Here is a 26,924-nt window from a genome sequence, read left to right on the forward strand (position 1 = left end):
GGGGGCTCAGCAGACAAGATAAGGGAGCAGTGGTGAGATGTGTACCTGGGTGCATTTTATGAAGTCCACTGCAGTGCCCCCTAGGGTGCCCTATTGCTTTCCTGGGATGTCTGGGTGACCAGTCTACTAAAAATGCTGGCTCCTCCTACATCCCAATGGCTTGATTTTGTGTGTTTTGCACTTGGACCAAAAAAACAAAACGTCCAAATCACAAAACCCTGTTCAGTTTATTTTCAAAAACAAAAGATAGACGTTTTTCTTTTTTGAAAATGACCTTCTTTCCTATTCAGTCTGACTTAGACGTCATATCAAAAATGCCCCTCCACGTAACTTTGTAAGTATAAGTGCTTTGAAAATATTGTATATCTCTCTATATAAAAGGCAAAACCAACGTTCTATGAAGCCTCCAGCCGGAAGTGTGAAGGGGGCGAGATATCCGGTTTCCCTATCAGTGTCTGCCCCGCCCTCTCTGTAACACAGTCAGTGAAGGAAAACAGCAGAGCACGAAATCAAATCGCTGGCTCTGTAACAGTGAAGGACTCAGAGGGGGGAGGGGAGAGAGGCCAGAGGGCAGGGACACACACACTCCCACATGCACACAGAAGAAAACATTGCTAGCCCCCGTTTCATTTGCATCAGAAACGGGGCTTTTTTACTAGTTATGTAATAAGGTATAGGATCTTTCAAGGAAAGATTTGTCATTCAACTCATTTGTTTGTCCCAAGATCAAACATAATGGGGTAGGTTTGAGAACAGGATGTGGCCTAGATCTCTAAAGAACAATAAGGCATTTTCTGCTCGACGTCCACTAGATCTTTAGCCTTGGCCCCTATCCAGCAGTTCCTCTACTTTTAGCCTACCAAGCCCTATAGACACCTATTAAATCTAATAAGATTCTTGAAAATAGGATGAATATTTACTGGAGGTGTAAAACAGCTCCAGGAACCTTAAAAACATATGCTTTACACGTGTATCCAACTCTCAGAGCTGGTGCAAGGGTGCTGGCCACCCTAGACGAACCTTCGGCCTTACATACACACACTCTATTTTTCAGGCATCTCATCTGCAGCCCCCATGATGTTGATAATTAAACTCAATCATGATCATCATAGAACCATCCTACATAAATACAGGTTAAAAAGAGTGTACGAATGGTTGAGTTCGTGAGGCTTTCAAGACCTATTGTTTTGCTTCGACTACAGCTTAGAGACCTGAATGGGAATGGGGTTGGAAGCAGTTTTGCAGGGTTTCTGTGGGGACGGAAGCAGTTCCTACAGGGTTCCTGTGGAAGTGTAAGCTATACCTGTGCCAGCCTCTCACCTACCAAGTTCTTTAAGTGCAGCCTGCTCCTCCTCCTTGCTTTACCAGCAGATGCAGAAAGTCTTCCATTAATCCTCTCTGCTCGTGGACTGATGTGCAGGCCTCCACTCTGACACAGGCATGAGCATCAGAGGTCACCTGACCTACTGGCGCATGCATGTGGCAACCTCTCAGCACACAGTGCCAGCGAATCAGAAATGAGTCTTATATGTGCACACCAGATTGCTCCAAGTTTGAACTTCAAACTTCCATTCCCTCCTTGTCTGCAGTGCTGTGGCTCAAACTCAGAGAGAGACACACACACACACAAAGAGACTATGAGAAATTTATGTATTTATTTTAGGTACCATTAAATTCTTGTGGGGACAGGTAAGATTCCAGCGGAATGGGTTAGATTTCTCTCCCCGTGCAACTCTGTACTACAGCTGTTCTTTTCTGTCCCCGAGAAGATGCTGCCCAAGGAGACTGCCTAGTGTTGCCTAATGGTTGGCCCAGCCCTACCAACTCTTACTATGTTTTGGAACTCTGTATGGAACAGAGTGTGCACACAGAGCGTGCCATACACAAATTTATTGAGGTCTGTTGTATTATCAGAGTTCACTCACTTCTTTATCCAACTGTGATATCCTATTGGACCTGGACACAAGGGTTATAATAATCAACTGGAAGGACATGTTATCTCTAGACATGCACTGTTGATGGAATCTAGTATGTGTTCACTACAAATATAAAGTCGTTTAAGCAAGTTAAGTTGACTCAGTTGAGAAATGCAAAGGGAGGTCTGAACTTCTATTGGGAAGCTCTTAAATAGTATCCGTATCCAGCGATGTTACAATGGGAGGGAAGCACAACAAGTAATAGCTCTTGTTTTGCTGTTGGCATGAACACCCTTTTGGTTGTACAGGGTTAATCGTTAGATTAGAACTATGGCGACATCTAGTGATTGGATTCAAGACCTATGATTGCAAGGTTCCAGAAGTAGCTCTGGGGCAAATGTCCTGCTCAGGATGTCAATACAATGACTGGGCTGAGTTTAGAGGGATATACATTTATTTTGGTAATACAGGGTCTTCTATCAGCCAATCTATTTTTCTGAAAAGCCTACTGACTTCATATACCCCCACACATCTGCTTCAGTCATTACAACGGAATAGACAGAGTGCCACCTACACTGTAGAAAGACTGGAAACTCAGGTGTTCTGCTGTTGGAGTGGCTGCCCTCGTCTTCAGAATGTCCTACCTGCCAATCTACAATTAGAGTAGGCCAAATGTTCCTGCTATTAGGATTGGCATATGCTGGACCTGGGTTATCATGGACCTGTTAGCCATCTTCCAACCAATACCAAGTATTGGTATACTTCCTTCCCCTATCGAATTGCACTCTGGTCTGGGAGGATCACGCTGCAAATTTCTGTCTCAGCCCAAGGTTTATATTTTGTTTTGTTATATGTGGAATTATATGCTGGTTATTTTTAGCACTGTATTCTTGAAGAGGAGGACTGGCCTAGTGGTTAGGGTGGTGGACTTTGGTCCTGGGGAACTGAGGAACTGAGTTCAATTCCCACTTCAGGCACAGGCAGCTCCTTGTGACTCTGGGCAAGTCACTTAACCCTCCATTGCCCCATGTAAGCCGCATTGAGCCTGCCATGAGTGGGAAAGTGTGGGGTACAAATGTAACAAAAAAAAAAGATGTGGGGGATGTTTGTATTTGCTGTATGTATTCTGGACTATGTTATGTCATATATGTATGATTATGTTAATCCTCATGCTAATGTTTTTATGAAGTTTTATTTTTGTGATTGCATGAAAATTATGTATATCAGAGTGTAAGCTCAAGCTACACCAAACAGAGACTTTTCTCGCAAGTTAAATTCTTATCAACAGCAATTTGATTTAATGAAAGTGGATATTCAGAAAATGGATTCCTGTGTGGAATTTCTCAACAGAATTCTGCCTTGATTAAAAACAATCTGCTCTTGCATAATAAAATTGAGAACATTGAAAATATTCTGAGGAAGAAGAATTTGTGATTTATAATCTAGAATTTGTGATTAATAAACTATCCTAAGGTCCCCAAGATTTTATTGAAAGGAACATTAAGGAAATACTTTCTTGAAATGTTGAAGCTTCCAGAAAGTCAAGGGGCGTAGCCAGACTTTGACGGGAGGTGGGCCAGAGCCCAAGGTGTGGGGGCACATTTTGGCTCACCGCCCCACCGCTGCCCTCCTGCCCCCCCGCCACCACTCCCCCTCACCACTGTGAAGGTATCCTGGCTGGCGGGGGTCCCCAACCCCTGCCAGCTAAAGCGTTTGTCCCATGCTGGTCTCACATTGCCTGGCGCCCTGTTCCGTTTTCAGTTGCTGTGCATGCGACTGAAAACAGAACAGGGCGCCAGGCAATGTGAGACCAGTGTGAGACTAACGCTTTAGCTGGCAGGGGTTGGGGACCCCCACAAGCCACGCCAGGGCCCCAGAGCCAATTTTGGGGGGGCCCAGGCCCCCGTGACACCCCCATAGCTACGCCACTGATCCATCTACATTATATACTGGGAATGCAAAAATCTTCTTTAGGAATTTCTCCAGATTCTTTGAACCCAGTTGTGGAAATAGAGGATATGGGACTAACTACTTTTCTAGAGACTTCTATAGAGCAACAAACAACTTCTTCTACTTTAACAGTTATCTTGAGTTTAGAGTTGGATAAGGATAACATTTTGAGATTTTTTTTTCAGTATAAGGACACTTTCAGCCTTATTTTCGAAAGAGAAAGACACCCATATTTCGACCCAAATCGGGAGATGGGCGTCTTTCTCCCGAGGGCGCCCAAATCGGTATAATCGAAAGTCGATTTTGGGTGTTTTCAACTGCAATCTGTCGCAGAAACGGCCAAAGTTGACGTGGGCGTGTCGGAGGCATGGTGAAGGCGGGACTGGGGCGTGTTTATCGGCCAAGGAGAGATGGGCGCCCTCGGCCGATAATCGAAAAAAGAAAGGCGTTTTTAGCGCAAATTTGGGTCACTTTTTTTGGACCCTTTTTTTTCATGAACAAGTCCCAAAAAAGTGCCCTAAATGACCAGATGACCACCGGAGGGAATCGGGGATGACGACCCCTGACTCCCCCTGTGGTCACTAACCCCCTTCTACCAAAAAAAAAAAACAACTTTAACAACTTTTTTTTCCAGCCTGTATGCCAGCTCCATCACAGCGGTATGCAGGTCCCTGGAGCAGTTGTTAGTGGGTGCAGTGGACTTCACCCAGGTGGACCCAGGCTCCCCTCCTACCTGTTACACTTGTGGTGGTAAATGGGAGCCCTCCAAACCGCCCCCAAAACCCACTGTAGCCACATCTAGGTGCCCCCCTTCAGCCATAAGTGCTATGGTAATGGTGTAGAGTTGTGGGCAGTGGGTTTTGGGGGGGGATTTGGGGGGCTCAGCACCCAAGGGAAAGGAGCTATGGACTTGGGAGGTATTTTACTTTTTTTTGTTACAAGTGCCCCCTAGGGTGCCCGGTTGGTGTCCTGGCATGTGAGGGGGACCAGTGCACTACGAATCCTGGCTCCTCCCACGACCCAATGCCTTGGATTTGTTCGTTTTTGAGCTGGGCGCCTTTGGTTTCCATTATCGCTGAAAACGAAACTGCCCAGCTCAAATCCGCACAAATCCGATGCATTTGCCCGGCACAAACCGTATTATCGAAAAAAAGAGACGCCCATTTTTTTCGAAAATACGGTCCGTCCCGCCCCTTCACGTACCCGTTCTCGGAGATAGACGCCCATGGAGATGGGCGTTCGCGTTCATTTATGCCCCTCCGCGTTGTGTGGTTTGAAAATTCATATATTTTTTTCATGTGGCTCATTCCACTCAAAAAGGGAGGCAGTAATTTCTCTTATAACGTCCTAGGGTTTGGCAAATAGGAGGTACTTATTTTGTTAAAATATCCTTATAAATGCCTAATTAAAAAATGTGAGAATAAGTATGCTTTTTATAATCCTTCACAGCTTTCTATGTTTTTGGCAGATAAGGAGGCTAATTTTCAAAGCACATAGATTTGTGCTTTGAAATGAATACCACAGTTTCTGTAGTTACTTCTACTTCACTTTAGGTCATTTCCCTTTCTGTAAATGCTCTAGGCAACGTTAGACAGGTATAGGGCCACCACGGAACTGTATTTGTCCTTTGTCAAGTTAGACTTTCCGTTAGTCTTTCTTGCATGTTATTTTTTGCTACTAACCTTTTGAGCTCTGTCCCCTCAATATTTGTGGACTTTGGTGTGAGATTGTGGAGAAAGATGTATATTATGTTTTTCATTGATTTAAGAATTAAATATTATTATTCTTATGCAAGTATATTCCTGTATATAGTTTTTTCAAATTTCATTAAAAAGAAAGAGCTCCTGCTCTCCACAAACTGCTGCTGACTGATATATTCAGAGGGGCACCCCGACATAATGGCCCCGACAAAATGGCCCCGACAAAACAGCCTTGTAACAAAATAGCCCGAGACAAAATAGCCCCCTAGAAAAAAATAACATCACAAAAAAAGATGATAAACTACAAGTGAAATCTTCACTGATAAGGGCTCCTACCAGCACTGCACTGTATAAAGCATATATAAATAAACAAAATTCTATAGCTACCAACTGGTAGTCATGATCTGTTCTGCTGTTTAAGGAAACTATTCTTCCATCAACATACTAATTAAAAAAAACAATATTGTCATCATTTTCATTGTCTTACCAACCTTATCCTGTTTGGCAAGGTAAGATTATTAGGAAAAAAATGCAGTGCCATATTCTGGGCAGCCTGATCGGGCCCTTTTGTCAGGGGGGGCTAATTTGTCAAGGGCTATATTGTGGGAATGCTGTTTTGACAGTGGCTATTATGTCGGGGGTCATTTTGACCGGGTACCATTCAGAAGCACTACTGGATAATCCTCTGAATGTTATCAGTATCCAAATAATCACCCTGCTCCACTCATAGGGTTTTTTTCATAGGCGCTACCTGGGTAATCCTCTAAATATCCTTAGAGACCCCCTCCACATAGTGCAGAGTGTGAGTGGAGCCAGGGTGGTCCCAGAAATTATTCGGATAGCAACAAAATATTCAATCAGCTATCCGGATAATTTAGGACAGAGAGAATTTGGAGGTAATGAGAGATAGTTTTTAAAACCATTTATATCTGGTGAGACCATCACCTCCCTTGGTCCGTTGTCTGTAACCAGTGTTAACTGACTATAATTGAGGAGGTCACTGAAACAGCCTCTGTACATGACCTTGGCAATTCACTCATGTATTCAGGAATTTAACAGAACTGATGCTTTATGGCAGACACTCCAAATTAAATAAGGAATTAAATTTTTTCCTCTTGAAATCAGTGTAGTTTGGTTTTCCCTATTCGTGTTTCTAATCTTCCTTGCTACCTCTGTTCACAATGGGAGGTATACTTCAATGACCCTATTCCTCCAAATAAACCCCAATCACATATTGCACCCCCTACACAGACAGCCCTTCTAGAAATTGATGTTAGAAAGCATTCCCAAAGCCATGCCTCTGCATGCTTTCCCTACTTGTTTATTTATTTATTAGAACATGGAACAAGACAAGAAGGACTTGGGTTCAGCACAAGCTACTGAATTAAAGGCAGGGCATTCCACTTCCCCACAGTTTCTCTGCAGGGCCGCCAAGAGACTCGGGCTTGGGGCAAGGCCGCCCCCCCCCGACGCCGCTGCTGCAGTCCTGGTCTCACCTGCCTGCCCTTGGCTCCGTCCACCACTGGGCCCCCTGCATTAAAATGGGCAGCACTTCAGCTGAGCTCCATTTGGAAAGGCAGATTGCCTCCCTTCAGGCCCTCCCTGTGTCCCGCCCTCGCGGAAACCGCCCTCAGACGAGGGCGTGACACAGTACGGGAAGGCCCAAAGGGAGGCGATCTGCCTTTCCAAATAGAGCTCAGCTGAGGCGCTGCCAATTTTAATGCAGGGGGTCCGGTGGCGGACGGAGCCGAGGGCAGGCAGGTGAGACCAGGGGCTGCAGCACCGGCGGCCTGACCCCGGTGTGGGGCCCGGGGAATTCTGTCCCCCCTGCCCCCCTCAGCGGCCTTGTTTCTCTGACTCAAGACACTGTGCTGCAAATGCTCCTTGCCTGGGCAAAGTCAACAGCTATCTTCTAATGGAAGACTGCAGAAAGATCAAACACACGAACAGATGGCTGATTCAAAGAAACAGTGCAAAGTGCAGACGAGGTATTTAATAAATGAGCAACAAATATACGATATCCCTGGCAAAACTTAAAGCAAGGAAGTGATTAGATTTTCCAGATATTTTCACCATCTGCCATTCACTGAACTCCGTGCTTCTTACCTTTCAGTCAACCTGTCACATGATTTACTTACAATAATTTCTACCACTCAGTGCACTAAAACTTGCTGTTAATGCGTTTTAAAGGGGGATTTTACCACACAACTGCAAATTTTATGTGGCAATTTGAGGGCTTTTTCACTTTTATTTTTTGCAGCTCATGAGCTAATATTCCCATTAGCACGTTACCTGCCAAACGTTAAGACAGGATAAATCACTTTACAAGGCCAAAAATGTATATGTTTACAAGAGCAGGAGCTCAACGCTCTCTGCTGCTACCTCTCAACTGACATCGGCAGCGGCTCGTTTCACATGAGCACACAGCTCATGGCTCACATGCCTCCTCATCGGTCACGTTGAACCTCTCTATATCCTTGCATGGACTATACTTTGTTGTATTTCTTTATATATTGTCTGTCTTCAATAAATATAACCAATCAACTCAGCTTTTAGCTTCCAGTATCAGTTCCAGATCCGCCACCAACACTAGGCATTACAATTGAGTAAAGTGGTGGGAAATACTGGTGGAAGGTCCGCACCCTGATGAAGCTTGAGAGTCATGAGTCACCCTCTACGTTAGGAGTTACGGACCAAGAAAGGGATCTGGGTGTCGTCGATAATACACTGAAACCTTCTGCTCAGTGTGCTGCTGCGGCTAGGAAAGCGAATAGAATGTTGGGTATTATTAGGAAAACATGTGTGAGGATGTTATAATGCCGTTGTATCGCTCCATGGTGCGACCGCACCTTGAGTATTGTGTTCAATTCTGGTCGCTGCATCTCAAGAAAGATATAGTAGAATTGGAAAATTTGCAGCGAAGGGCGACTAAAATGATAGCGGGGATGGGACGACTTCCCTATGAAGAAAGACTAAGGAGGCTAGGGCTTTTCAGCTTGGAGAAGAGACGGCTGAGGGGAGACATGATAGAGATATCTCTCTATATAAAAGGCAAAACCAACGTTCTATGAAGCCTCCAGCCGGAAGTGTGAAGGGGGCGAGATATCCGGTTTCCCTATGAGTGTCTGCCCCGCCCTCTCTGTAACACAGTCAGTGAAGGAAAACAGCAGAGCACGAAATCAAATCGCTGGCTCTGTAACAGTGAAGGACTCAGAGGGGGGAGGGGAGAGAGGCCAGAGGGCAGGGACACACACACTCCCACATGCACACAGAAGAAAACATTGCTAGCCCCCGTTTCATTTGCATCAGAAACAGGGCTTTTTTACTAGTATAAAATAATGAGTGGAGTGGAGCAGGTGGATGTGAAGCGTCTGTTCACACTTTCCAAAAATACTAGGACTAGGGGGCATGTGATGAAACTACAGTGTAGTAAATTTAAAACAAATCGGAGAAAATTTTTCTTCACCCAACACATAATTAAACTCTGGAATTCGTTGCCGAAGAACGTGGTGAAGGCGGTTAGCTTGGCAGAGTTTAAAAAGGATTTAGACGGTTTCTTAAAGAACAAGTCCATAAACCACTACTAAATGGACTCGGGAAAAATCCACAATTCCAGGAATAACATGTATAGAATGTTTGTACGTTTGGGAAGCTCGCCAGGTGCCCTTGGCCTGGATTGGCCGCTGTCGTGGACAGGATGCTGGGCTCGATGGACCCTTGGTCTTTTCCCAGTGTGGCATTACTTATGTACTCCTTGTTGTGTCTTGTTTCTCCATAGAGATTTCTTCCTGTTTTCCTTCTAAAATTTAGACCCCAGGAAAAATCCACACTATGCTCTATTCTATAAAGGGCACCCCAGGCTGATGATCAAGCCAATGCAGGCGCATGCCCAGTGCATTCTGGGATGCACTGGGCAGGGCTTCACACCACATATGGCACTGGTCAGGGCTGGGCACCGCCATTTTCCAGGCGGCGCCGATGGAAGAGGAGGGAGGTGAGCTATGATCCTCACTCTCTCACTCCATGGTGCTTCCGACTGCCTCTCTATCCACTTCCCACTTTGGATCCCCTCGCCTTCCCACAAGCCTCTGGATCCTGTCACTCTCTCCCCGCACTCGCACCCTGCAGCACTTTGACTTCACCCCACACAACCCACACAGCTCCTCCAATCTCCTCACTTGCTCCCCACCCTATTCACTATCATTTTCCTCCACAAACCCTCAAACAAGTCTCTTATTACTCCTCGACCTCTATAACCGACTTGTTTGAGGGTTTGTGGAGGAAAATGATAGTGAATAGGGTGGGGAGCAAGTGAGGAGATTGGAGGAGCTGTGTGGGTTGTGTGGGGTGAAGTCAAAGTGCTGCAGGGTGTGAGTGTGGGGAGAGAGTGACTGATCAATGGCGGGCGGCGGGGGGAGGGGTTGCTGTGCTGAGCGACTTTCATCTGCCACCTCAGGTCCAACTGCTTTGAATTGTGTCCCTCAAAAGAGTCATGCCTGAGGAAGTAGAGGGCAAGGACATGAGCCACGGCACAACACGGTACAGTTTTCCTCTACCTTCTTCCACCAATCAGAGTAAAAGTGGGTGGAGATGTGAAAAGTGCCACCAGCCTCTACCTAGCTGATCCAGTACCCCTATGGCAATTCTATGCGAGTCAGGTATTTCCATGAGAAGCAGGCTCATAGCTACCACTGAGTGAGCTCGGCAAAATGCCCGGGGCCGCCTGCTGTTGCACCTTTCCCTCTGCCTGTCCTGGCATCTCTTTCCTCCTCTTGCGGGTCCCAGCATCTCTCCCCCCCTCTCTCTCTTTCTCCCCACCCCCAACCACGGCAGCCAGGGTGTCTGTTTATCTCACTACCTCTGCAAGACTGCTGCCCACTGCCGCTTGGTGTTGAGAGCTGGGGGGGGGGGGGGGGTAGAGAAATGCTCAGACCTGAGATGGGGGACAGAGGAAGGTTTAGAGAGATACGGGGTTATTGTATAGCGAGTTTGCAGTGATAGCTCCCTTACCACCAGAAAATGACCTTCAACACAGAATTCAAGTAACTATTCCTCAATGAAACCAAGCATAGTTCATCCGATACTTCTATAACTGTTTGCGTAGATCTTTCCTGTCATCCTTGATCTTGTTGTTACACCAATTGTATCTTGTACCCTGGAATGGCGATGCCATAACAGGACTTTGTAAGCCACATTGAGCATGCAAATAGGTGGGAAAATGTGGGATACAAGTGCAATAAATAAATAATAATAATAATAAAGTCAAGTATTTCCCTGTTCTTCTATCCAGGATCCAGGTAAGATTCCATGCTCTTAACCCTTCCCCGACACCCTGATAGACAGAACTTAAGATACCTATAAAGTCACAGATAAGACATGGAACACACCCAGGGAAATGCCCAAATCAGTATTTTCAAAACCTATTTTTCAGACATTTTTCTATTCTGTTTATCTGCACTGCGTCCAAATGTGAAGGGGGCATGTTGTGGGTATGATAAGGGCATGATTTGGGTGTTTTTCAGCCATAATGGAACAAAATAAAACTGCCCAGTACTAAAGCCAAGTCATTTTGAGTTAGACCTGTTTTTATAACAAATAAGGCATGAAATGAGATTGAAGGGGGGCAGACTCAAGAAAAATGTCAGGAAGTATTTTTTCACGGAGAAAGTAGTGGATGCTTGGAATGCCCTCCCGCGGGAGGTGGTGGAAATGAAAACTGTAACGGAATTCAAACATGCGTGGGATAAACATAAAGGAATCCTGTTCAGAAGGAATGGATCCTAAAGAGCTTAGCAGAGATTGGGTGGCAGAGCCGGTGGTGGGAGGCGGGGATGGTGCTGGGCAGACTTATACGGTCTGTGCCAGAGTCGGTGGTGGGAGCCAGGCTGGTGGTTGGGAGGTGGGGACAGTGCTGGGCAGACTTATACGTCTGTGCCCTGAAAAGGACAGGTACAAATCAAGGTAAGGTATACACAAAAAGTAGCACATATGAGTTTATCTTGTTGGGCAGACTGGATGGACCGTGCAGGTCTTTTTCTGCCGTCATCTACTATGTTACTATGTATATATGTATGAAATCCTGCAGAGATGAACTCCAGACTTTCACTCTTTTCCAAGCAGAGTTCTTAAATCTCTACTTGCCACTTCCCCTTTTCCCTAGTGCTTTCAGCTGGGACTGCAAAACATCGTTTTGCTTAGAGGGACCAAACCACGTTCTGTCTCTGCCACCTCACAAGTCCCTGGCTGCTGATACACTACTAACTTTTTGCCCCACATAGCAACAGCCCCCATGGCCCAATCCATTCTGCTGCTCATAGTTTTTGATTCAAACTGTGGTCATTCTTTCATGTTTCAGATTATTTTACACTCATCGTTTCAACATCTACTCTTTTTGTTTCGAAGACCAGTTTGGAAAGTATGGTGCATTCTCACTTAGAGATGGTGAATGCTGCTTACAAACAGCAGAGCCAGTTCAGTGATGGCCTGGCCAAGTGGAAAAAGTGGGAACAGGGGCAGGGAAAAATAGTGAGAAACCAAGCACTGATTTTCAGTACAAGGCACCCACAGTATGCTCAAAAGTCTCCACTTTGTTTTGGGGTTTTTTTTTTATTTAAAAAGTACAGGGAGCATTTCTATGAACTGGCACCTCCATGCCGCATAGCGGCAATACTACAATGACATCTTGGCACCAACATTCCATTATGGACTAGCGTAATATCAGCATTGGTGTGCACGTTTAGGCGCATCCTGTTACACCACGTCAACGACAGGCATAATTGTAACAACAAGATCAAGGATGACAGGAAAGATCTACGCAAACAGTTATAGAAGTATCGGATGAACTATGCTTGGTTTCATTGAGGAATAGTTACTTGAATTCTGTGTTGAAGGTCATTTTCTGGTGGTAAGGGAGCTATCACTGCAAACTCGCTATACAATAACCCCGTATCTCTCTAAACCTTCCTCTGTCCCCCATCTCAGGCAGGGCCGGTCTTAGCAAGTGCGGGGCCCTGTGCAGACCAATTTGGTGGGGCCCCATCCTAGCCCCGCCCCCACCCTAGCTCCACCCCATTGATAAGATTATTCCATTTTTAGACATTTTTTTTTATTTATGAAATTTCAAATAAAGACAAATGAAGCTAAACTTGTACAAAAAAACTGATTGAAATAATAAGCACAATGCTATCATGAAACCTCCCCTCCCCAGAAATTATTCAGTTCAAGTCCACTACAATTAGTAGTTCCAATTCTCATAACAAAGGAGAAAATAAGGAAAAATATTAAGAAAAGATCCAGCACAGTGCTACAGTGTACAAGATATGCCAGGAATGCTTTATCTGCCTATGGCTGGAGAGAGGTTGAGTGACTCGAAGCGGTCCCAGTCCGGGTCGTAGCGGAGGCATGAGGCAGAGTTGAGGCACGCTGAGCGGGGCCCCCTTAGGCGCGGGGCCCTATGTGGCTGCCTTGGTCGCCTCTGCCTAAGACCGGCCCTGATCTCAGGTCTGAGTATTTCTCTACCCCCCCCCCCCCCCCCAAGCTCTCGAGACCAAGTGGCAGTGGGCAGCAGTCTTGCAGAGGTAGTGAGATAAACACAAAAATACTTAAGCGGGGGGTATTTTGTGCACCATATATAGAATCTAGCCCTATATGTGTGTCACTTGGTGAAGAAAGCTCACGGCCAAGAAATCCCAAGATGAGAAGCTCAGTATCAAGTGTGGGGGGAAATCTGACTGCAGAGAGGCTATGTGACAGAATCAGACAGCAAGGTCTCATTCAGAACAGCACCTGTTAAAAAGTACAAGGAGCAAAACTTGCTTAATAAACTGGTTCTGGGAGCACGCTTGAGACAGCGACATTTTATCCAATATTCTCTTAATGCAGCACAACTCACTCTGGCTACTGCCTGGAAATCAGAGGCTCTTCCGTCTGCCTAAAATGGATTACAAAACTTTGGTTTATAGCTAATATGGAAAAGATCATGGCACAGCATAACAAGATGCTGACTAAATGGGAGCGCATATAGGAATCCTCTCTTACTCATTGCTCATAGAATTTGTACATGGCCATTCATTGCTCATTTGTTTTACTGCATTGTCCGGTAAACGAGGGAAGGGACTTGGGGGGGGTGGGGGGAAGAGATAGAGATATATAGGTAGGTACAGATATAAAAATTAGAGGTTCCTGTTTGGGCCTTTATTTTTGAGAAACGATTTGTTTTACGTGGTGTAGATTTTGTTTCTTATGTTTGAGTATACTGCCTTTATTTTGTAACGTTGACTCAGCTTCTAATAAAAAGACCTCTAAAAATAAAATAATAATAATTTTTAAAAAAAAGGCTGGACACAGCAGATCACATGTCAGCCAGGCAGGTATTCTGCCCTTGATGATACAAGGGCCTGGAAAGCCTGAGCTTGCATCTTCTTACTGCTGAAACCAAGCTCACAAACTGAGCTCATATCATTAAAAAAAAAAAAAAATTGCTGATTCAAGGTTCTTGCTTGCTCTTTACTTTCCTGTTGTTTCTGTGAACCAATTACGATTTCTTAAATTTAGAGAAAGCTGCAGTTTTGTAGTTTCCCCTGAGTTAACCCTTCTGTACCACTGTCCACTCACAGTGGTGACTCAGGGAAGTTTCATCTCTACCTTCATACAAGCTTGAAAAAAATGTTAAAAGTTTAGTATACTGTTCTGTTTGTTAAATACCATAATTAAAAACGTGACACAGAATCCTCTTCCTACGAAATAGCACACAACAGATGCACCTGATAGAAAAAGAACTTGTGTAGTTTTTCTACAAAACTTTTCCCAAAAAGTTTAATGATGCTTCATTGAGGTAAAATTATGTATAATCATACCTGATAATTTTCTTTCCATTAATCATAGCTGATCAATCCATAGACTGGTGGGTTGTGTCCATCTACCAGCAGGTGGAGATAGAGAGCAAACTTTTGCCTCCCTATATGTGGTCATGTGCTGCCGGAAACTCCTCAGTATGTCGATATCAAAGCTCCATCCGCAGGACTCAGCACTTAGAGAATTACACCCACGAAGGGACACTCTGCCCAGCTCACCACCGCCGAAACGGGGGAGGGGAATTAACCCAGCTCATCCCCACACAAGTGGGGGAGGGGAATCCGTCCAGCTCATCCCCGCGGAGCGGGGGAGGGACACCACACCCGCCGATGCGGGGGGATCTGGCTTATCCTGCAACCGCAACCGCGGGAGGAGCTGACTGACCCTAACACCGCCGAAGCGGGAGGGGTACAAAGCTGCCCTACAGCCGCACGAAGCGGGAGGGAGTGCCGGCAGAATTTATGTCTCAATCCAGCCCCGTAAAACGGAGGGGAGAGGAATGCAGCAGCTCACTGTAACACAAACTCGTCTCAACTCTTGAAGAATCCAAGTGAAAGAAGAACTTGAACACGAAGTCCTCCTGAAGTAACTGAAGGCTAAACTTGAACCTAAAATTCAACCAGAATATAAACAGTACAGATATCTGGGAGGGGCTATGGATTGATCAGCTATGATTAATGGAAAGAAAATTATCAGGTATGATTATACATAATTTTACCTTCCATATCATCAAGCTGATCAATCCATAGACTGGTGGGATGTACCGAAGCAGTACTCACCAGGGCGGGACATAGAAATCCCTGACCTCAACACTGAAGCTCCAAACCGGGCCTCCGCCCGTGCAGCCACAGTCAAACGGTAATGCTTGGAGAATGTATGAGCCGAAGCCCCGTTGCCGCCTTGCATATCTCTTCCAAGGAGACGGATCCGGCCTCTGCCATCGAGGCCGCCTGAGCTCTCGTGGAGTGAGCCTTCAGCTGGATAGGCGGCACCTTCCCCGCGGCCACATAAGCCGCTGCAATGGCTTCCTTGACCCATCTTGCCACTGTAGGCTTAGCAGCCTGCAGACCCTTACGAGGACCTGCAAACAGGACAAACAGATGATCCGATTTCCGGAAATCATTGGTCACTTCCAAGTATCTGATGATGACTCGTCTCACATCAAGATATTCAAGAGCGGAGTACTCCTCTGGGTAGTCCTCCCTACGAAAGGAAGGGAGACAGAGCTGCTGATTCACATGGAAGCGAGAAACAATCTTGGGCAGGAAGGAAGGCACTGTGCGAATAGTCACTCCTGCCTCAGTGAACTGCAGAAAAGGCTCTCGACATGAGAGCGCCTGGAGCTCGGAAACTCTTCTGGCTGAAGTGATAGCCACCAAAAAGACTGCTTTCAACGTCAGGTCTTTCAGAGATGCCCTCGACAAGGGTTCAAAAGGCGGCTTCTGCAATGCTCTTAGCACCAGGTTGAGATTCCACGCAGGCACCACTGAGTGCAGAGGAGGGCGCAGGTGATTAACTCCCTTGAGAAAGCGCACCACATCTGGCTGCGAAGCCAGGGAAGCACCCTTCAGGCGGCCCCTGAAGCAAGCCAGAGCCGCTACCTGGACTTTAAGGGAACTGAGCGACAGGCCTTTCTCCAGACCTTCTTGCAGGAACGCCAACACTGAAGAAATTGGAGCAGTGAAGGGAGAAAGTGAGCCTGCTTCACACCATGCTGCAAAGATACGCCAAACCCTGGCGTAAGCAGTAGAAGTAGAGCGCTTCCTCGCTCTCAGCATAGTGGCGATGACCTTGTCTGAGAAGCCCTTCTTCCTCAGACGCTGCCGCTCAATAGCCAGGCCGTAAGACCAAAGGGAGAGGGATCCTCCATCACCACGGGACCCTGATGTAACAGGCCTTGCTCCACTGACAGCCGCAGAGGATCGTCGACTGAGAGCCTGATCAAGTCCGCATACCAGGGACGTCTGGGCCAATCCGGACCCACCAGGATTACCCTGCCGGGATGCTTTGCCACCCGGTCTAGCACCCTGCCCAACATGGGCCAGGGCGGGAACACATAGAGGAGCTCTTGTGTCGGCCACTGTTGGAGAAGAGCATCTACTCCCAGGGATCGAGGGTCCCGTCCTCTGCTGAAGAAGCGCGGCACTTGGCAATTGGCCGATGACGCCATCAGATCTAGGCTCGGCTGGCCCCAGCGCTTCGTGATGTCCAAGAACGCCTGAGCAGATAGTTGCAACTCTCCGGGCTCCAAGGTATGGCGACTGAGAAAGTCCGCCTTGACATTCATGACTCCGGCAATGTGGGCCGCTGAAAGCTGCTCCAGGTTCGCTTCCGCCCACTGGCAAAGACTCATAGCCTCCTTGGCTAGAGGGGCGCTCTTGGTACCTCCCTGGCGGTTGATATAGGCCACAGCCGTGGCATTGTCCGACAGGACCCGTACAGGCTACAACACCAGTACCGGGATGAACTCCAATAACACCAACCGAATGGCTCTGAGTTCCAGGAGGTTGATAGACCACTTGCCTCTGCAGGAGACTAGAGCCCCTGCGCTGTCCTTCCCAAGCAGTGGGCTCCCCAGCCCATCAAAGAGGCGTCTGTCGTGACGACAATCCACTCCGGGGTCACCAGAGGCAATCCTGCAGACAACTTGTCTGTCTGCGTCCACCAGCTCAGCGCCTTGCGCACTGCTGGGTCCACGGGAAGGCGCACAGCATAATCCTCCGACATCGGAGTCCAGCGCAGCATCAGAGATAGCTGTAGTGGTCTCATATGAGCCCTGGCCCAGGGCACTACTTCCATCGTGGCCGTCATAGAGCCCAACAGCTGCACGTAGTCCCAAGCCCGAATAGGAGAGGCTACTAGGAACTAGTCCACCTGAGCCTGAAGCTTGACAATCCGATTGTCTGGCAGGAACACTCTGCCCACTTGGGTGTCGAATCGAACTCCCAGATACTCCAGGGACTGAGTCGGGCGCAGCTGGCTCTTCTTCCAGTTGATGATCCATCCCAGGGAGCTCACCAGAGCAACTACCCGGTCCATAGCTTTGCCGCACTCTGCATAAGAGGGGGCTCGGATCAACCAGTCGTCCAGATAAGGATGGACTTGTACTCCTTCCTTTAGCAGGAAGGCCGCTATGACCCCCATTACTTTGGAAAAGGTCCGCGGAGCAGTAGCCAACCCGAAAGGGAGGGCTCTGAACTGGAAGTGTCGTCTCAGGACTGTAAAACGCAGAAAGCGTTGGAGAGGAGGCCAGATGGGAATATGCAGGTACGCTTCCTTGATGTCCAAGGAAGCCAAGAACTCTCCTGCCTTCACTGCCGCTATAACAGAGCGGAGAGTCTCCATGCGAAAGTGCCTCACTTTCCAGGCCCGATTGACCCCTTTGAGGTCGAGGATAGGCCGGACAGAACCTCCTTTCTTTGGAACCACAAAGTAAATGGAGTAACGTCCCTTGCCAATCTGATTTTTTGGCACCGGAACGACCGCACCCAGGCGGATCAGGTTGTCCAAGGTCTGCTGCACTGCCACAGCTTGACCGGAGACTTGCAGGGAGAGAGTACAAACCCGTCTCTTAAGGGTTGGCAGAACTCTAGCTTGTAGCCGTCTCTGATGACTTCCAGCACCCACGCGTCTGAAGTTATAGTGGTCCACTCGCCCAGAAACGAGGACAGCCGTCCTCCAATCTGCACTGGGGCGTGGACCAAGGCCCCGTCATTGGGTACGAGACCCTGGGGGAGGACCGGAGGGAGCACCTCCGGGACGGCGGTCTCTGCGAAAGGAATGCTGCTTGGGGGAGAAATTCCTCTTGAAGGAAGAGGGGGCAGAGGAACCCGACTTGCCCGGGCGGTACCGACGGGCTTCCAGCAACCGTCCTCTGGAGGTACCGGGACGAGTACTAGCCCGAGCCCTGACCTCTGGTAATTTCATGCCCTTAGACGTGCCGAGATCGGTCACGATTTTGTCCAGCTCGACCCCAAAGAGCAGCTTGCCTTTAAAAGGCAATCTAGCCAGGCGGGATTTAGAGGCGTGGTCAGCCGACCAATGTTTCAGCCAAAGCCACCGCCGCGCAGAGACTGTCTGAGCCATGCCCTTAGCTGAGGCTCTCAAGACATCATACAGCAAGTCTGCCAAATAGGCTAAGCCCGATTCCAGGGCCGGCCAATCAGCCCTCAAGGAAAGATCCGAGGGGGAAGCCCGCTGCACCATAGTCAGGCACGCCCTGGCCACATAGGAGCCGCAAACTGAGGCCTGCAAATTTAACGCAGCTGCCTCAAAGGACGACCTTAAGGCCGCCTCCAATCTTCTGTCTTGGGCGTCCTTTAGGACCGTGCCACCTTCCACCGGCAACGCCGTTTTCTTAGTCACCGCAGTGATTAAAGAATCCACGGTAGGCCACAGATAGGCCTCACGTTCACTCACAGCCAAAGGATAGAGGCGGGACATAGCCCTAGCCACTTTAAGGCTCGTTTCCGGGACATCCCATTGAGCCGCAATTAAGGTGTGCATGGCATCATGCACGTGGAAGGATCTAGGCGGGCGCTTCGTCCCCAGCATAATGGCAGAGCCAACAGGGGCTGAGGGAGAGACGTCCTCCGGAGAGGAAATCTTCAAAGTGTCCATGGCCTGTAACAACAGGTTGGGCAAATCCTCTGGGCTAAAAAGCCGCGCTGCAGAGGGGTCATCCGCTCCATCCGAGCGGGGATCTATCTCCTCCAAGGAATCCGCAAAGGACCGTTGGGAGACCTCAGACACGCTGCCCTCATCTACATCGGAGGAGACAAAGTCCTCCAAGGCCTGGAAATCAACCCGAGGGCGTTTACCTCTGGGAACCTCAACCTCTTTATCAGAAGAGGGAGCAGGGGCAGCGTTTTGCATGAGGAAAGCCTGATGCAGCAGCAAAACAAACTCGGGGGAGAAACCCCCAGACTGTGCACTTCCGCAGCCTGGGCAACAGCCCTAGACGCACTCTCAACCGGCGCTCGCAATAGCGGGGGAGAGACATGCTGCGCATCCAAAATGGCGTCCGGCGCGAAACTCCGCGAAGGAGCCGCGCGGGAAGAACGGCGCTTAACTTTAGCCGCTTCGTGCCGTCGCCCAAATTAAGGGCGTTCATGGCATTAATGTCTCCAACCTCAAGGGCGGCCCACGAAGAAGCCGTCCGAGCCGCGTGGCCGGCCAAGATGGCGGAGGCGAGGAGCGGGGGATGGGCGTTTATGGCGGGAAAAAACCGCCACGCCGGAGGAACGACCGGGACATTCATCGGTCACTAAACTGTCACCCATCAAGGGCGAATCAGGTTGTAAAACCCCCGCATCCCCTCTAGAAGCGCTCCAGCGATCCGGGGAGCGACCCTTTGCGCCCTCGCCCTCCGACGCCATATGCCACGAGGAGAAGAATCGGGGAACCCCCTGCCCGCTATAAAAAGGTAAAATTACCTGCTTGCCGCTCCGAGCTGTAACGAACTGGTGTCCCAGTGAGTAGCTGCAATGAACGTTTAAAGAAACGTCGAATTAAACGCCTTTAAAGACGTTAAAATTTTTTTTTTTTTTTTTTTTAAACGGAGCCAGCGGGAGGGGGGAGAAAAGGAGGGACCTGGCACCACCAGGTTTGCACTTGCTCAAAAGAGCCCTCAACCCCAGGCCTCAACAAAACCTAAGGATTAGGCTTGGAGACCTAGCCAGAGCTGCTGCTGTGTGTGACCACCACCTGCTGAGATAGAGAACATACTGAGGAGTTTCCGGCAGCACATGACCACATATAGGGAGGCAAAAGTTTGCTCTCTATCTCCACCTGCTGGTAGATGGACACAACCCACCAGTAGTCTATGGATTGATCAGCTTGATGATATGGAAGGCACAGTTAAAATACTTTACATCAGTTGACAACTGTCTCCCGGGCACAGTTGATCCAATCCAGATTTTACCCCACTGCATGCAGGGACTAACTGGATTCCCTAAGAAAAGCAGGACTACAAGTCCCTGCATGCACTAGGGAAAAAAATCCTGGCCTGGATCAACCCTGTCGAGCAGATCTGGAGCCAGTTCGTAACCCTGATTTTACAAAATCAATCTTGTGATGCAAATTTCACATGCAGTTTTACAGTTAATGATGAAATGTTTTGCATAATTCGGCATCATAGTCACTCATTAAATACTTTGCAAGATTTCTACACACAAAGTTTTACTACTTCTGAAGCTAGAACACTTTTTACATGCAGACTACAGATGTTTACGTGTAAAGAGGTCTTTGCAAAATTGTTTTCAACTATAGCCATACAGAAGGCTGCCCTGGCCAGGATAAACTGGAGACCAAAACAACTAAGAAGTCATATAATAAGATAGTTAAACAATATTTCTCTCTCACGAAGTTTGTAGCGAAGGATCCGAGAAGCATTTTCTGCTGACAGCCCGAGAAGAAAAGCAGAACCCAGCTAGCAGCAGAAAAAAAAACCCTACAGCACAATCACTGATTTATCTTTGGGACAAAACCAAAACGAAGCAAAGCTGAGAGGAGAAAAGTCTGAAAAAAGTGCTTCCAGCGCGATCCACGTCTACAGCGCGTTAAACGAACCGGTTTTGGACGCCCCTGTCTTCTAAGGCTGTAGATGTGCAAAATTCAGCAGCAGAGCAACTTCGCCGCACCCCACGCGTGATCTTACCCGCTAACTGGCAGAGAAGTTCCCGGAGATCGTCCCAGTCTCCGAAAAGGAAGGTAAAAACGACTAGGGATCAGGAGGGCAGGCTGAGGCTCATGCTTTCTGCTTCCCCTCCTGAAGGTTTTAGTCCTGTTCCGTGGGGGAGCGACAGATTCTGGCCCCAAGCCAGCTAGGATCCGGGGGGGGGGGGAGAGAGGAGGCTCCTTCCTGCCTTCAGATTGGTGCAGGCTTTCAAAGTTTCCTGATGTTTGTAGAGAAAGGGCAGCATCCTGTCCTGTGACTGACCATAGCAAGACAAAAGCCTTTAACATAAGCAGGCGACATGCATACTCATCCGCACATCACTCACCTCCCATATTCTGCAAATCAACATATACCACACAAGTATGTGAAGTCATATGCAGGCCGCAGCTTTATTATTAGCCAGCAATCAAACAACATCCAGGAAGCACCCGAGAAACATTCCAGTGTCACTTTCATGTACTCCATATTCCATTCCTTTCCAGCTGAGTGGTTGGCCTTCTGATGATGTGCACTGAACAGCAGGGCAGCTGAAATTCACATTCACTTTGCTCTCCAGCTGTGCATGTCTTCCTGCAGCTTCAGTCCAGCACCGCTGGCTCTAGCTAGATGTGCCTCCAGTAGCATCAGGGCACCTGTTCTAGGTCCTGAGTCCGTATGCTTCTTTGGCTCAGGTGCTCCCGCCGCAGACCAGGACAGCACAGCATGCTCCAGCCCCCCCCCCCCCCAACATAATTACGAAACTGGGAGACCGGGCATCCAAATGGCAGATGGTGTTTTAATGTGAGCAAGTGCAAAGTGATGCATGTGGGAAAGAGGAACCCGAGCTATAGCTACGTGATGCAAGATTCCACGTTAGGAATCTTTTCCGATCAGGAAAAAGATCTAGGAGTCATCATTGATACTTTGAAACCCTTTGCTCAGTGTGCTGCGGTGGCAAAGAAAGCAAATAGAATGCTAGGTATTATTAGGAAAGAAATGGAAAATAAAAATGAGGATGTTATAATGCCTTTGTATCGCTCCATGCTAGGACCGCACCTTGAATACTGTGTGCAATTCTGGTCGCTGAATCTCAAAAAAGATATAGTGGAATTAGAAAAGGTACAGAGAAGGGCGACGAAAATGATAAAGGGGATGGGACGACTCCCCTATGAGGATGGACTGAAACGGCTTGGGCTCTTCAGCTTGGAGAAAAGACAGCTGAGGGGAGATATGATAGAGGTATATAAAATACTGAGTGGAGTGGAACAGGTAGACGTGAATTGCTTGTTTACTCTTTCCAAAAATACTAGGACTAGGGGGCACGCAATGAAACTACAAAGTAGTAAATTTAAAATGAATCAGAGAAAATATTTCTTCACTCGTGTAATTAAACTCTGGAATTCGTTTCAAGAAAATGTGGTTAAAGCAGTTAGCTTAGCGGGGTTTAAAAAAAGGTTTGGATGGCTTCCTAAAAGTCCATAAGCCATTATTAAAATGGGAAAATCCACTGGTTATTTCTGGGATAAGCAGCATAAAATGTACTGTTTTGGGATCGTGCCAGGTACTTGTGACCTGGATTGACCACTGTTAAAAACAGGATGCCTGGCTTGATGGGCCTTCGGTCTGTCTCAGTATGGCAAAACTTATGTACTTATAATTACAATTAAAATAAAGCCATCCAAAAGCACGTCAAGTAAGATGCTCTTCGAAAACCTGTTTGAAGGTGTGAGAAAGAATAATCTTGCGCTGGGTCAAGAAAGAGGGCATGAACTTGCCAAGAATGAAGGAGTTACTCCCTTGTGCTGGATCTTGACTGAAATAAGGCATTTTGACCGCCTAAGATGGCAATTACATTTTTTTGCTGTTTCCAGCACACACACTCTGACACCCACTGTAATTAGGCAAATGTTGAGCAAGCGAACAGACACTTCAGATAATCAATTCAGTGGACTGGACTGTCACCATGCTCCCAGATACTTGGTGAAGTTGAACCCAGAATGGTGCCCGAAATGAAGGATTATGGCATCTTGGCAGGAGGGAAGGGGCCAGCAGGTCTGTCAGATTAAAACTGGTGCCAACACACTCAGATGAAGCACGTCTTTCCAATGCAGATGCACTGTGCAGTGATACCCAAGGGCCTAGGAAAGCGAACCCAGGGTCTGCGGATAGCCCAGAGAATGTACAAATGACACGTTACCCAAGCATACCTCTTGGGCCCATGGCAATAACAGTGCCTGGTGAGATGATAAAGATTTCACTAAGTCAGCATCCGACTTACGATTACCACAATGGCTATTCAAACAGAGGGAAAGGAACGAGCTAGGCACCGCTTTTACTGGCCCACAGAATGGGGGAGGAGAACTTGGAAGCCAGGTTACTTGGTAGGCCGCATGCAAAGGCCATAGACAATGTCTTATAGTGACCAGTGAATTGATACCAGTTGCTGACTGTGCTAGCAAATTGTTATTGACTGTTAGTCTCCCTCAATGCCAGAGACCCACAGTAGGCCTTAAAAGAGGGTTGCCACAGGATGGATTACATATCTGTAAAGCCTAGTGCAGGGCAGGTGGCTAGCACTGTTCCTGGCCATAATACTGGTCATAGCTTTTGGATTCCTGTGCTGCCAACCCACACACCACTAGAGAAGTGCCTTTCTAACCTGAGAGGCATTCTGTATATCACTATTATAGGCACAGATGGATTTTCTCTTGCCCTAGAATTATAGTGTAGCAATGATCGCCAGGGCCGCCAAGAGACATTTGGAATAAAAGAGATTGTCAAGGAAGGTGGGGTCTCCGGAAGAAGCCATAGTGAAACGGATCCCCGTTGGGACCCCCACCGAGCATTTGACAGCGTCGGATAAAGTTTCACAAGAAAACCATTAGACGATGATTTGGATTGGCTTAAGAGCAAGGCAGCTCAAGCTAAGTAACTTTTACATATACAATTGTTGAACTAAGTTATTGTTACTAAAGCAGACTGATCTTGTTCAGCAACGGTAACAGGAGGTTTTTCAGACCTATGATGACTTGTTTGACCAACTCCCTAAGCAAGAAACAATAAGTTTCAAAAAGTGTGGTTTAGGTCTAAATGAGGTCTTTTCCTCCTGATTTTTGATTTTTAAAGATTAAAAATATTGAAAGAAATAAGAAGCAGCATCCAAATAAAACTCAACGTATGTAATTCTCTTTGTGGTACCATACTGAGGTATTATGTGCCGATGAAAATTAGTGGTTAACCATGAATTGGCAATTTAAACAGCCAGGAGCCATTTCTGGCTAGTGAAATCACTTTGAATATCAACACTTAAATTTTTACTCAGATATCCTGTTTTACCCGTTCACCCTTCACATGAAAACGGTAACGGTATTCAAAAATGTGTGGGATAAACATAAAGGAATTCTGTTCAGAAGGAATGGATCCTCAGAAACTTAGCAGAGATTGGGTGGCAGCACCGGTGGTTAGGAGGCGGGGCTAGTGATTGGGAGGCGGGGCTAGTGCTGGGCAGACATCTACAGTTTGTGCCCTGAAAATGGCAGATACAAATCAAGGTCAGGTATACACATAAAGTAGCACATATGAGTTGGTGGGCAGACGGGATGGACCGTACAGGTCTTTTTCTGCCATCATCTACTATGTTACTAGGTTACTATCCAGCTAATTTTCGAAAGTGATCGCCGGCCATCTTCCGACATAAATCGGGAGATGGCCAGCGATCTCTCAAAAGCGGCGAAATCAGTATAATCGAAAGCTGCTTTTTTGACACCATCGCCGCTTTCCCATCGCTGAGCTGGTGAAAGTTCAAGGGGGCGTGTCGGCGGCGTAGCGAAGGCAGGACGCGGGCATGGGCGTGGCTACCAGATGGCCGGCTTCGCCTGATAATGGAAAAAAGAAAGCCGGCCGTAACGAGAATTTGGTCCACTTTATTTGGTCCCTTATTTTTCAAGTCCAGGTCCCAAAAAGGTGCCCGAACTGACCAGATGACCACCGGAGGGAATCGGGGATCACCTCCCCTGATTCCCCCAGTGGTCACTAACCCCCTCCCACCCTCAAAAATACAACTTTAAAAACTTTTTTTGCCAGCCTCTATGCCAGCCTCAAATGTCATACTCAGGTATATCGCATCAGTATGCAGGTCCCTGGAGCAGTTTTAGTGGGTGCAGTGGACTTCAGGCAGGCAGACCCAGGCCCATCCCCCTCCTACCTGTAACATTTGTGGTGGAAAATGGGAGCCCTTCAAAACCCACCCGAAACCCACTGTACCCACATCTAGGTGCCCCCCCTTCACCCCTTAGGGCTATGGTAGTGGTGTATAGTTGTGGGGAGTGGGTTTTGGAGGCCTCAGCACACAAGGTAAGGGAGCTATGCAACTGGGAGCTATTTTAATTTTTTGTTTTACTTTTTAGAAGTGCCCCCTAGGGTGCCCGGTTGGTGTCCTGGCATATGAGGGGGACCAGTGCACTACGAATCCTGGCCCCTCCCACGACCTTCTATTAAAGACCTGGTTGAAGAGCCAAGCTTTCACCTGCTTCCTGAAGCAGGGATAGTTTTGTGTTAAGTGAAGCCTTTCAGGGAGTGCATTCCAGAGTGTGGGGGCTACTCCGGAGAAGGCTCAATGCGGGTATCACATCATGTGATGTCTTTTGGAGAGGGTGTGGTTAGGGATACTCCTTGGGAGGACCTTAGTGACCTTGGAGGTATGTAGAGGGAGATCCTGTTCTTCAAGTATTTTGTGCCATTTCCTTTAAGGGCCTTGAAGGTTAAGGAGTGGCCTTGGATTTGGCCGGATTTGAGATCGCCGGCTTCGGTTTCCATTATGGGCAAAAAACGATGCCGGCCATTGAAAACCCGACCATCTCTGACATTTGGCCGGCCCCAACCGTATTATCGAAAACAAAGATGGCCGGCCATCCTTTTCGAAAATACAGTTGGCATTAAGATAGATAAGATAGAGTAACAGGAGTAAGAAAATAAGGTACTATTTTAAAGAAAGTTTCAAATTAGGTCAGAAAGGTGCTTGAATATTATCTTAGTTAGGGTAGGAGTGGATAAACATGTCCTGCTATAGTATGTGCAGCCAGAGTCATTCCTTGTGTGTGTGTGTGACTAGCAAATTAGTTACTTCTTCTATTGAAGACCTGGTTGAAGAGCCAAGCTTTCACCTGCTTCCTGAAGCAGGGATAGTTTTGTGTTAAGTGAAGCCTTTCAGAGAGTGCATTCCAGAGTGTGGGCGCTACTCCGGAGAAGGCTCAATGCGGGTATCACATCATGTGATGTCTTTTGGAGAGGGTGTGGTTAGGGATACTCCTTGGGAGGACCTTAGTGACCTTGGAGGTGTGTAGAAGGAGATCCTGTTCTTCAAGTATTTTGTGCCATTTCCTTTAAGGGCCTTGAAGGTTAAGGATTGGCCTTGGATTTGGCCGGATTTGAGATCGCCAGCTTCGGTTTCCATTATGGGCAAAAAACGATGCCGGCCATCGAAAACCCGGCCATCACTGACATTTGGCCATCCCCAACCGTATTATCGAAAACAAAGATGGCTGGCCATCCTTTTCGAAAATACAGTTGGCTCCAGCCAGTTGCGGATCCGGCCCCAGAGATGGCCGGCCATGGAGATGGCCAGCGCCATTCGATTATGCCCCTCTATGTATGTTTAGAAGTGTTCAGTTATGATAGTGAACATGCTGGAGTCATTTTGATGGTTGTTTTCTTTTGGCTAACTTGCATAATGCATAATCGGTTTTTGTACTGAGGTTCTCAAAATATTTTGTATATTTGTAACTAATAAAATTATAAAGGTATTATAAAGAATGAGATTCTGGTAACTTTTTTAATTCTTTGTTATAA

General features: G+C 47.4%; 2 protein-coding genes across 2 annotated transcripts in view; one reads left to right on the forward strand and one right to left on the reverse strand.

Annotated features, from left to right (window-relative positions):
- LOC115468605 (phosphatidylinositol 3,4,5-trisphosphate 3-phosphatase TPTE2-like) overlaps positions 1-21,248 on the reverse strand; it is a 149,924-nt gene extending 128,676 nt beyond the window's left edge. Inside the window, exon 1 of the mRNA XM_030200427.1 lies at positions 21,078-21,248. The gene's annotated coding sequence lies outside the window, so the exon portion shown is untranslated. The remainder of the gene's footprint in view (positions 1-21,077) is intronic.
- LOC115468606 (fibrinogen-like protein 1) overlaps positions 20,724-26,924 on the forward strand; it is a 47,531-nt gene continuing 41,330 nt past the window's right edge. The window contains exon 1 of the mRNA XM_030200428.1: positions 20,724-21,130. The gene's annotated coding sequence lies outside the window, so the exon portion shown is untranslated. The remainder of the gene's footprint in view (positions 21,131-26,924) is intronic.

Source organism: Microcaecilia unicolor, chromosome 4 (assembly GCF_901765095.1).
Source record: "Microcaecilia unicolor chromosome 4, aMicUni1.1, whole genome shotgun sequence".
NCBI classification, from domain to species: domain Eukaryota; kingdom Metazoa; phylum Chordata; class Amphibia; order Gymnophiona; family Siphonopidae; genus Microcaecilia; species Microcaecilia unicolor.